We start from the raw sequence: 12,069 nt of genomic DNA on the forward strand, positions 1-12,069 counted from the left end.
TTATGAAATCCAAGAACTTAAAATGTCTTATTCACTACTGTACTGCATGCAATGCACTGCAGCACAGGGCACTGCTCAAATAAACTACAAATGGAAGAAAAAATAAATTTAAGATACATCTTATAGGAACTGAAAAATACTTATTTTAAAGTCAAGGTTTTAAAATTATTACTCTGGGGACGCCTGGGTGGCTCAGTGGTTGAGCGTCTGACTTTGGCTCAGGGCGTGATCCCGGGATCTGGGATCAAGTCCCACATCGGGTTCCCTGCATGGAGCCTGCTCTCTGCCTCTCTCTCTGTGTCTCTCATGAATAAATAAATAAAATGTTTTTTAAAAATAAAATAAAATAAAATCATTACTCTGAATTCCATTATTCTCTCTACATTTAGCTTTTCTCTATCCCTGCTTGTGGCCCGATAATCCCTGTCAGCTAACTCGATTTTACAGGTCTACAAATCAATGCTAGATCAACAGAATATTCATATCACCACCTGGATTTTAATCCCCACTTTGTTACTTTAAAAAAAAATTTAAAAATCACTGGTTCTCTCACTACCTACCTTTTTTGCCCCCAGGTGTGTTCTCTGCCCCCCCCCCCATATACACTCTTCCCAAAATGTACATGGAGGAACACTGGGTAGACAGCACACACAATATTCACCAGGTAATTTCACAATGGAAGCAGTTTTTGTATTTTCTCGTCTCATTCTTCTAAGGGATAATAAAACTCCCACTTTCTACAGACAAACATGGATGTGTATCACTTGATTCCTGGGCATTCTTATTTTATAACATCACTTCATCCACCTTATTAGAGTCAACACTGTGGATCCTCTCTCCAGGGCTGACAGGATTGAAACAAGGTGCCTTCAACAAAAATAGAGGGTTACAACCAGCTGACCCACGAGGTCCTATAGAAGGGCTCAAAGAACAGCTAACACTTCATTTTCTTTCATTATAAGTCATGTGCCTTTAAGATGTTTTAAGATATCAAATCACTATATAACAACCAGTAACAAAAATGTCAGTTTTTCATTTTTTATAGTTTCAGACACACGAGGCTTTTATATTTTTCAAAAATTTGCTGTTTACAAAATAGCCCACATCTAGGGCCAGCAGCCTCTAGGGAGCCTCCTCATCAGCTCATACCACAAGCAATCTCCTCAGGCCCTGCCTGGCACCCAGGCTCCCTCAGCTCTCCTTCCCACCCACAGCATCCTGCAGCTTCCCTTTCTGGATCTTTCTTTCCTGTGTTCCAAGAGGGGCCCTTCTCTGCTGGAGGCTAATCCTTCAGCCCTGGCCTTAAGTACATCCTGTAGGTCCCTTTAGGTCATTCCCCAATTGTCCTCCTGCACTTGAACTCTCCTTCCAGGGCTGGTCTTTCTCCCCCATTATGGTCTCTCTCCCTCACCTCACTACTGTCCTTTACAAAGTGTGCCCTAGCAGCCCTCACCATGTGGTGGCCTGGCCTGGCTTCTGCCTCCACAGGGGTCATAGAGAGGAGAGCCCCAAGACTGCATCAGGGGCCCATCCAGCCCTGTACCCCGAAGGGCACTTTCAAAACTGGTCCACAGCACTTCCATAGCTAGCCAACTCCAGGAGCAACAGCTCAATGTCAACACCATTCTGAATGCAGGAAGACAACTTCTGGGGAAGGGCCCACCTAATGGAGCCCAGGACACCCATCAGCTGGGGGTGTCAGCTCCGCTGCCTACCTAAATACAGTAGGAACCAGCCCTGCGAATCTGCAGTTACAGGGAAGGAGAGCACTGTGTGTCCCTATTGTGTGTGCGCACTTATAGAGCCCTACTGTTAGAACTCAAGTTTGGGATTGGATTTAAACTAGAGAGACTCACAAAGGAAAGAAACCCTTGAGTAAGTTGATTCATTTGGTCCTTAACTTCCCCCAGTTGGGTGTTTTTTGTTTTGTTTTTTACGATTTGTTTATTCATGAGAGACACACAGAGAAAGAGAAGTGAGAGGCAGAGACATAGGCAGAGGGAGAAGCAGGCTCCACGCAGGGAACCCAATGTGGTACTCAATCCCGGATCTCCAGGATCAGGCCCTGGGCTGAAGGCGGCACTAAACTGCTGAGCCCCCCCAGTTGGGTTTAACCAACAAACACAACTCCAGCTTAAAGCTGAAGAATTATGAGCACATGAACCTACCAAGATATCTGGTTCATACTTTCATATCTTAAGTTTTGCTTCTAAGCAGAAAGGTCACACATCTGCACAGAGAAACAAAACCAGAGGATCACTGAAGGCTTTTGTCCTCTTCAAATTTTCCATGATGGAAAAATATTTAAAGCCAAGCCCCCCACCCCTTGAGATGGACTGGAGGGGGGCGTCAAAGCCTGAGGGCTGGGGGAGGCAGAGAGTAAGCCACGTGGCCGGCCAGGGAGCTCCCCTCGACAGGCCCCCACCCAGGCAGAGAGTTGGTCTGTTCAGAGAGGGCAGAAGGCAACTAGGGCCCAAACGGACACCCTAGGCCGTTTCTCCCAAAGCCGGGAGCTCTGCTAGCCCTATGCTTCAGGGAGGACCTGGAGAAACTTCTCGCCCTTAGTAAACAACCTGTAGCCATCTGGCTTCCAACTGTGGCTCTTCTAATTCACCAGGAAAAATGCAGTTTCTAAACAATGAGCAAAGTTGAGAAAATCAGCAATCAAGTGCTATTCTAGTATACAAACAATAAAGCTTTCATTCACAAAGAAATTTTTTACATGATGTTACAGACCCCCGAAAAGACGATATTAAAGCAAAAATGTGGTAAGTAGCTCACTTTAATATAGTACATTTCTCTTTGTAAAATAAACATTTACTCCCTGTAAAGCCACCCTACAATGAAAAAGAAGGGCTATGTCATAAACCAAAATGTTTGCACAGCAGTGGAGACAGTACATCAGCAAATGTGCTCAAATGCGGTGCCACACCGCCCGCGCCCCAGCAGCTGGCACAACAGCAATGAGAAGTGTTGTGTGGGTCATTCCACTCCCACCCACAAAGAAATCAAATTAAATTTCACATGACTTCTAGGCCAACTGTGTTTTAATGCAGGAGTACTGAGAGCTTCCGTCACACTATGAGGTGATTAAGAAAAATAAAGGATATGGTTCAGAGCATTATCTCCTGAGAAAGCAGCTCCTCTAAATATAAAGAACCTGCCTTTATTTCTGAGGGTCTAATGGTGCTCACGCCCACAGTTTAACAGTGACAGGAACAGAAGGTTCCTTCCTTTACACAAACAAGGAATTCATGACGGGGTGATTATTTTTCCATAGGGAGACCACCTCAGTATTTTAAAAATTCATTGGCCTCAGAAACTTAGACAAAATAAGACTGGGGTGTGCCAGAGTCATGCGCGTACTTTGTGCGTGAAAGACAACACGACACTGTGAAACTTGAGTACAAAACGTAAAATGCTAAAGGAGATCAGTCAATACAAATGCTATTTGTTAAGGATTTAGAGGTCTGTATTCTTGCTGGAAGATTCCATAGTTGCTGATTACCCAGAAATATACAAAGAAAGAAGTCTACCTGGTATTTTTCCCAGTCAACTTAAGAGCTGAGGGAAGCCACACAACTCTGCATGGTTTTAAAGAGTTTCCACACAGGCTCTTAGAAAGAAAATAAGAATTTTCCAAAGCCACCCTCCTTAGTCTACAAGCAACAAAAAACAAACAAACCCGATTCTTCTAGAAGCCCCTTACTGCTGTCACAGGGCATCACTCACTCCTGCCTCCCAGAGGACCACCCACGCAACAGAGCCCCTCCACCATGTCTGCCATGAACAGGACACAGAAAAGGCCAGCTCATCGCTTCCATCAGAATATGTCACCAATGCGTCCCACTACTGACCTTTCAAAGCAGGACTCGACACGAGAAACCAGGCACCGCCAACGTCCAAGCCCCACTGCCTGCAGCCCTCCAAAGGCAGGCACCTCCCCTCCCAGCCCAGCTGGCCTGCTGCAGCCACACACACACACACACACACACACACACACACGCACGCACACAGAGGAGAGGAAGTCTCCGGGAGGCTCCCCAGATGGGGAATGAGCCTGGGACTAAGACAGCCACCGACCAACAGTGGCGTGAGTTCTATTATTACCCCATTATCACTCTGGATCTGTGCCTAAATGAAGCATGCTTCCTCCCCACTGCCATTTCCTTTTATCCTGGCTGGAGACTAAAAGCAGATCAATGGGGGCAATACATATGATGTCACTGCAATTTACAGCAACAGCCTCCCTCCTTCAGTCTGTCTGAAATACACAGAAAGATCAATTCTTCCCAAAAATGGTTAAAAAATGCTTAGGGAGCATTCTTCTTCCAGAAAAGCATTCTCTGCTATATTTGTCTATGTTACTACAGCAGGAACTGTTTACACTGAACAAAAACAGAAGAAATGGGGGAGGGAGAAAAATCAAATTCTCCTGTATGCTGGAGACTGGCTGGCTGAAATTCAACAGAACTAAAGCAGCTGACCTTTCAAAGTCACAGGCTTTTGGGCATAGAGGTACAATAGAGACAGCGGTTCTTTGCCCCTTGCATTAAAAAGGTAATCCCAGAGATACAAAAAGTCTTTTTTATAATTTCCCCAAAGTCTAATAAATTCTTTTCTACTCTTCCCAGAAAACACACACCACACCATATAGCCTCAGGTGCCCCCAGAGTCCACAGCGTGAGAACAAACAATGCCCCTTCACATACTTTACTCATTAAAGGCAACAGGAACAGACTATAGAACACAAGATGAAGCCTTAACAAATCATCTTTCAGATGGTGCTTTGACCCCAAATAAATAAAAATCTCTAAGCTATATAAATTTTCATATGATGACTTTTGAAATGGGGTATACAATAAAAAATTTCTCAAAACTTAAGAATTCTCCTTCCTTACAACCCCAAAAGACACACAAAACCCTCAGAGTATCAGAACCCCGGTGAAGCTGACCTTACGGACCCCAAACACCAGCCAGGACTATGGTCTTCACATCAATGTAGGTATATGATCATCTGTCATCAGTCACTTTCTTAATGATAAACCTTTTAAAGTGACAAAAATGAATTTAATAATATGTACACAGGTAAGTGTCTGCCTAAAAGCTGTTGTCAACTAAGATATCATGATATAATTAAAATATTCCTAGTTTAAACTAGTAGCTTGTATAGAAAAAAAACAATTGGTTTGAATCGCACTGAAAACAAACTAAACAAAACCTATAAAAAGAACCATCCTCTACATGGTAAAATGAAAACTTAAATACATTTTAAAGAACTCCCAAATATAAGAAGTCACAATTCCTATTATTCTGCAGACACAAACTTGATTTACCAACACATGAAAATCACCAAGTAAAATCATTAAAAGTGAAAATAATTTCTTTCAAAATACATTAAGCAATCAACAGACATATTTTCCAGCACAGTTCTTTTTGATTATCACACATCTTTGGGAGTATGTCTGTAATCAAATTTTAGAAAGAAAATTCAAGCAGAAGCAAATATTCATATAATTCATTTCACATGGAAAAAAATTGGGGAAACATTTTGGGAAACAAAAATACATTGGGATCCCTGAGTGGCTCAGCGGTTTAGCGCCTGCCTCTGGCCCAGGGCGCGATCCTGGAGTCCTGGGATCGAGTCCCACATCGGGCTCCCGGCATGGAGCCTGCTTCTCCCTCTGCCTGTGTCTCTGCCTCTATCATACAAAACAAAACAAAAAAAACATTAAACTCCCCTCACATATATTTCTTGCTATCTTACCATACTACAGAAAGAGTTCCACCTCATTCTTACTTAATGAATTATTAAAATATTTTATTTACTTATTCATGAGAGAGAGAAAGAGAGAGGGGCAGAGATACAGGCAGAGGGAGAAGCAGGCTCTTCACAGGAAGCCTGATGTGGAACTCAATTCCTGGACCCGGGATCATGACCTAAGCCAAAGGCAGATACTCAACCACTGAGCCACCCAGGTGCCCCCACCTCATTCTTTTCAACAATTGCATAGTATTCCATCACCTGGTTACATATCATGTCTATAATCTGACATACAAAACCAGCTGACAGTTTTCACAATAAAGGTGTTCACTTGTTGGACTTAAAGGGGTTGTAAATTAGTATGCAACTAGAATTTTCAGTTACAAAACATTACTACTTATAAGTAGTTAGGAACTCTACCTCATAAAACATCTACTCTTATTCAAAATAAATACATCAGTTATTAAATACAATATTATTAATTTAGGTAAGAGCATTAACTTTAAGAAAATAAAGCCTCCTGTTTAAAAAATCTGTAAATACAAGAAAAGTCAGTATTCTCTGATACTTTCAAGTGTTCCAAATTCTTTAGAAAGCTTTAAATGAGCCCTACATTGAAAATGTCATTAATGTCATGGTAGAGTGAATGGACTGATCATTTAGGAATTGATAGTTTTTTCTTCATGAGTCATGATTTCTTGAGAAGCATAAAATTCAGATCAGGAATTGTCTTCTTCTGGCCCCAAATCAATAACGATCTGGCAGGTTTCTGGGCAAGGGAAGCAAACATGCAGATCCTAAGTACTCTGGTAAAATTCTGTGAACTTTCCATGTGAGTGTTTACAAAGATTCATTTTCCAAAATGTATAACGACAGAAACCATTAACGTACACAGGTTATGAACGTTGACAAGAGGACTGCATTTTATGTAGTTTAAATAATATGCTTTATGTCAGTATATAGTTTGGGTGGGTTAAACCTTTTATAAAAGTTAGGGAAATTAAGTTTGCACAGGAAAATGTGACCCTTATCTAATGTGAGAACATGAGAATGATCCATACCCATAAGTTATGTCAGACACTATGTGCTAATGATGGCATCCTAGTCTCTATGATGTCACTTTTGGAAGTACCAAAACCAACCCATGGTTCAGAAGTACAGTATATGAACTGCCTGGTCTTTTCTTTTTTTTTCCTGCCTCCAGCTGAAGTGAACTATTTTTCTTAAATCATGTCAAAAACATTTCCCAATAATTTACTTTAATGGAGAGAAGATCTACTTTATGAAGAAATTCAATACTGCAAGCTAATTTAAGCACTGAAATGCATAAATGATTAAAGCACATGCTCTACCAAAGTGCTGAGCTACCTGGAAACTGGGGGGGGGGGGGGGTTATAAAGAGGTCCAGAGTTAGTACAGGCAGAGTCCCTAGCACTAGTGTCACAAGAATTCTGTTGGCATCTCTCTACGCTTAAGTCATAGCAATATTTGAAAATATTCATGAGATTTCAATGCTTCTGCATAAAGATGAATGCTAACACCGTTAAATATAAGGCATTGGTTCTGTGCATGCAACACTCAAAAATTGCTGGAATCCTACATTTTCCAAATGCTTTGCATATACAAAGCATTGCCTCACACAGCTGCATGCTCAGATTTTTATGTTGTCATTTACAACCTAAATGAACTATCAAATATTTTTTTCAAGAGAAAAAAAAAAACAGTAAATTACAATTTTCATTCAAACTCAGAATTTTTCTCTTCCCTTTCCCTAACTTCCTATATTACCTCCAAAATGTCAAAATCAGATAGTCTGTGTGGCATTACTATTACAAATTAAATACTTTAGTAAATAACTGTGTCAACTTTAGACACCCCTTTGTAACATCTGATTGAATATACTTCATGTAGCCCTACAATCCTAGTTAAGAGGGCTCTGGTCCTAGTTAAGAGGGATCTATTCCATGCCTATTCCTATTCTGTGCACAAAAGGTGTTCGTAAGTACAAATGTATGTACCCTTGGGAACTTTGTCTAAAAACATTTTTTTCCTCTAAACAACAAGTAGTTAACAAATGGGGAAAAATACTAAACTCTTATTGATAATAACTCTTATCTTATAGACAAAAACAGGATCCTCTTAAATTTAAACAAAGAATAGTGAGTTCATACAAAACTCTATTTTAATTTCTGTAAAAAGTTTAAGGCAACTCCTTATGGACTGGAAGCTGATACTGCTCATTTCTTGTGCCATCTACCCTAGGCCTGACATACACGCTTATCATATTCAAACAAAAGACTTAATGTCCAATATAGTAGGTGGAGGTGGTATAGTATGAATGACTGCAAAAATAGTTGTCAGTCAATGATTTGGCGACTCAAACCTACTACAAGAAAACATAGCTACAAGCAAAAATTCTAGCCAAAAGTGATTCTCAGTTCTAAACTAAAACTAAAAAAATACCCATGTTCAAATACACCAATTTAAGAAGTTTTATAAGCATTCTGTGTAATAATAGGTGTGGTAGAGGATTCTTATTTCAAAAGCTAATGGTAAAGTAACTGAAATTCCTCCGCAATTGCAATAGACTATTTTCAACAAAATGATGGCTCTATAATGTTGTTAAAGAACTAATAAATTGTATGAGGAGCTGCAACAACCCATCCTCCTCTATGTGCAAAAACTTGATAGTACATCTAAGAGACCCGCCCTTTTGCTTTCCAGTCTTATTAAAACTTGCTATTCAAGATCAAGTTTTCCCAAGTTATCAAAATTACCCCCTAAAAAGAAAGTAAGCCACAAAAGCATCTTAGAGACAATGATACTAACAAGACTGTAAGTTGAGAAAAAGACCAGAAACAGGAGGACAGATAAACCAAGTCACCACTGGCCTCAGCTTAGACACCAACTCAGGTGGGGATAGAGACACACACACTCGAAGTTGTTTTTAAGCACAGAAAATAATTTATAAACAGATTTCATTCTTGGGTATTTATTCTGGTCTAAAATGCTAACATTCCATCACTCCTAGTTCCTGCCTTTTCTTCTTCACAGGCACATAGTTAAAACAATAGAAATATCTTTTGGTTAGCCTTTATTTTCTAATATTCTTTCTATATTTTCCACCAAATTCAAACAAAGCATGACTTCCACCAAATGTCTACAATGTGTTGTGGTTTTTGTCAAAAAGCTGACAAGGAGACATATCCCTAAATATACGTATAGCTAACCACAACTAGGAAGGCATGGTGGGGATGGGGAAGACGAGGGTGAGGAGTCAAGCTGCATGAGTGAGTGTGGGCAATAAAACAATAAAGTTGTGTTTACTTAATAAAAATACGTTGAGAGTATGGTTCCATTGACTGTCCAACGGCTGAGGCTTATTTCACAGAATAACAATGTACATAAAGCTTGTGAGTCACATTTCACTCAAATTCTACACAGTTCTGGATTTGAGTCCAGACATTTTATATCTGGGATTAACTCTGGAAAGTTTTATGAGGAACAGAGCAAAGGATTAACTTGGTGAGGGTCACTTTGACACTTAGAGCAATTTGTATTACTGAAAAAGATATAGATTTAAGAACTTCAAGAGAAAGAGAACAAGTTTCACGTACTTTCAAGAAATGTTTGCTCCATTTTCAACTTCTTGTCTCTCTCCTTCACCACGAAAGCAGTGCACCTGAAGGGAATGAAAGCTCCTACTAGGCCAGTATTCTTTAATGAAGAGAATGCACATTATGTAAGAAGGCGAAACAAACAAGTGAATGGGAAACAAAACCATAAAACCCATGGATGTGAGTGATGCCAGATTTGTTTACCCCCAAATTGCATGCAATGTACAAATGGTTGAATAATTCACGCATTAATGTATTTCCCATCACGACAGAAACCATTTCCAACTAAACAAACTAAAACAGTAAGTTTTATAAAAATGCTCCTTTGGGAGCAAAATGTCCACATTACTGCTAGGATAGTTTCCACATAATAATCTTAGAACTACTATGAGCTCCAGCTGGGACTTATGCCTCAGAGCAGCCTCAGGCTGATACCGGAACGGGACATCTGAAATGCAGCCTTGTTTGCTGCCACAAAAATATTTTCTCATGTGAGTTCAAGTACTTGAGAGTCAATTCAACAGAAGTAAGTCTTCAAGGATGCAAACAGATAGTTACTAACCATGGATCTAAAATCCTGGTAAGTCAGAGACCTACCAACATCTTACTAATAGGTGTTGGCATGAACATGATTAAACCTACGATGACGTGCTTTCCAGTGCCAATCTAAAATCTCAAGAATGTGCATGCTATTCCTAATACGCTCCTAAAGAAATTTCATAAAAATTGTAGTTAAGTTTCAGCAGTCTATCTCCTTTATGTATGTACAACATGCTCATTTTTTAAGAAAACTATTATTTTACTGGAATAATACACTTTAAATTGGGCTCAGAACAACTTTCGGAAGTTATAGGAATTACAGGAAATGTTAAGACATTTCTAAGTTTTCTGTTTTTTCAATTTTAATGGAAAATAGTCCATTGGAAAAGCGAACTTTTCCTCCCTTAGTATCCCAAATTATCCATATAAATTAAGTTGGAATTCATTTTTACAACAAAAGAGATGGCAATGAAACATGGTTTTTATTATATAGATTTCTAAATATTTTCTTTATATAATTGAAACTTAAAAATACTTTTAAGGGTAGTATTTATTTCCCACATTTTAACAAAATTTTTGCTATTTTTCTTTCACTATATATCTAAGTTACAGCACAATTATAATCTACACAGTCTGTACTAAAGGTGAAGCTTGACTTTTTGAAAAACCAGTGATCACGGATTCCCCCCAGATGAAAAATGGATACACAGATTTTAAAACGACTGAAGGCCACCTCACAGGTTGAGAACCACTTCTCTGCTGATTTCACAATGTAGGGTCTCTCATCTCGGAGCTTTGTAAGTAATAGCTGAGACAGAAATACAAAAGGAACAGGCTGCTCCGTCCTGGGCAACCCAAACAAACTTCCCTTTAGAGTCAAAGTTTAAAATGCAGCGCTTTTTGGGGGGGGGGGTGTCTGGATTAGCAGTGTAGCATTACGTCTACATTTCCATGCATGGACGTTTTGCCAGGAATTAAGAGCCAAGACCAGAACCCCTGTAGGTCAGCACACACCCTCGACAGAAGAGGAAAAGGAGAACAGTTCTCTAGAGACGAAGTTAACCTGTGGAACATTTCTAAAGAAGGCTCCGCCAGACTTCTTGTGACTCTTTTCCTGACGCATTTGCACTTTAAACGGCTTTCTCGCGCGCATGAGAACGCACTGTTTACCGGTCTTTTTTCCTTGAAGGCTTGTAGACCACATCGCGCATTACGACGGGGGCGCCCGGCCCTCGGACACACCGGCGGGTTAAAATCTCTACAACTTAAAAGAGAAGTCTACAACTGCTACGAGGCGTCAGAAGCTCCGCGCGAAGCTGAGGGCGCCGAGGGCCCTCGCCCCGGATCGGGCTGCTGGCAGGGAGCGCACGCGGGCGCGACGGCGAAGCCCGCTTGGTGGAAAGACTGAGGGTAAAGGGAGGAGCGCGCGGAGGGCTGCGGTAGACAGAGAAGACGCCGCCCTAATTCTCCTAACGAACGAACGCCGCTGACGGCACCGGGCCCCGCAGCTGTCACACGCGCCGGGCGGGGCGGGAAGTCTTACTTACGGAGGCTGCCGTCGGGGCGCGGGCCGAGCCTGGAGTCCGCTCCGACTGCCCCGGCGCCCGCCGGTGTCTTCGGCCCGGCCGCGCGCGCCCCGCCCCCCGCGCCGCGCCGCGCCGCGCCCCGCCCCCCGCGCCGCGCCGCGCCGCGCCCCGCCCCGCCCCGCCCCCCGCCGCCAGCCGGGCCGGCGTTCCAGGCGCGCGGCGCCCAGGCCCGACCACACCCCTGGCCCCCGCCCCGCCCCGCCAGTCCGCTCTTACCCGGCAATTACTCTAATTAGAAGTCTTAGTCTCAGCAGTTAAACAATGTACAAACCAGTCCCAACACAGCCTGCAATTCAAGTGGCTTTGAGAACAAAGGCAGTCATAGGTGTAGCATTTTTCCTCTAATTGACAAAATGTGAAGACTCTCCCATTGCACGTTGTACTTAAAAAAGTTTAACCTGTGGTAGACATGCCCCTTCACAAGCATATCAGCATTTCTATGGAAAAACACCAACACACGCCAGCTACACATAACAAAGAAAAAAGAAAAACCACTGTTTAAAAAATATATATTAAACTTGTAAGTTTAGTCCCTCCTGCAGAATTAATGTTTCTAGATCAC

General features: G+C 41.6%; 1 protein-coding gene across 17 annotated transcripts in view; it reads right to left on the reverse strand.

The window, feature by feature from the left end:
- LOC121484097 (aminopeptidase O (putative)) overlaps positions 1-12,069 on the reverse strand; it is a 337,984-nt gene that overhangs the window by 22,938 nt on the left and 302,977 nt on the right. The gene's annotated exons all lie outside the window — the stretch shown is intronic.

This window comes from Vulpes lagopus, chromosome 2, assembly GCF_018345385.1.
Source record: "Vulpes lagopus strain Blue_001 chromosome 2, ASM1834538v1, whole genome shotgun sequence".
Taxonomy (NCBI): domain Eukaryota; kingdom Metazoa; phylum Chordata; class Mammalia; order Carnivora; family Canidae; genus Vulpes; species Vulpes lagopus.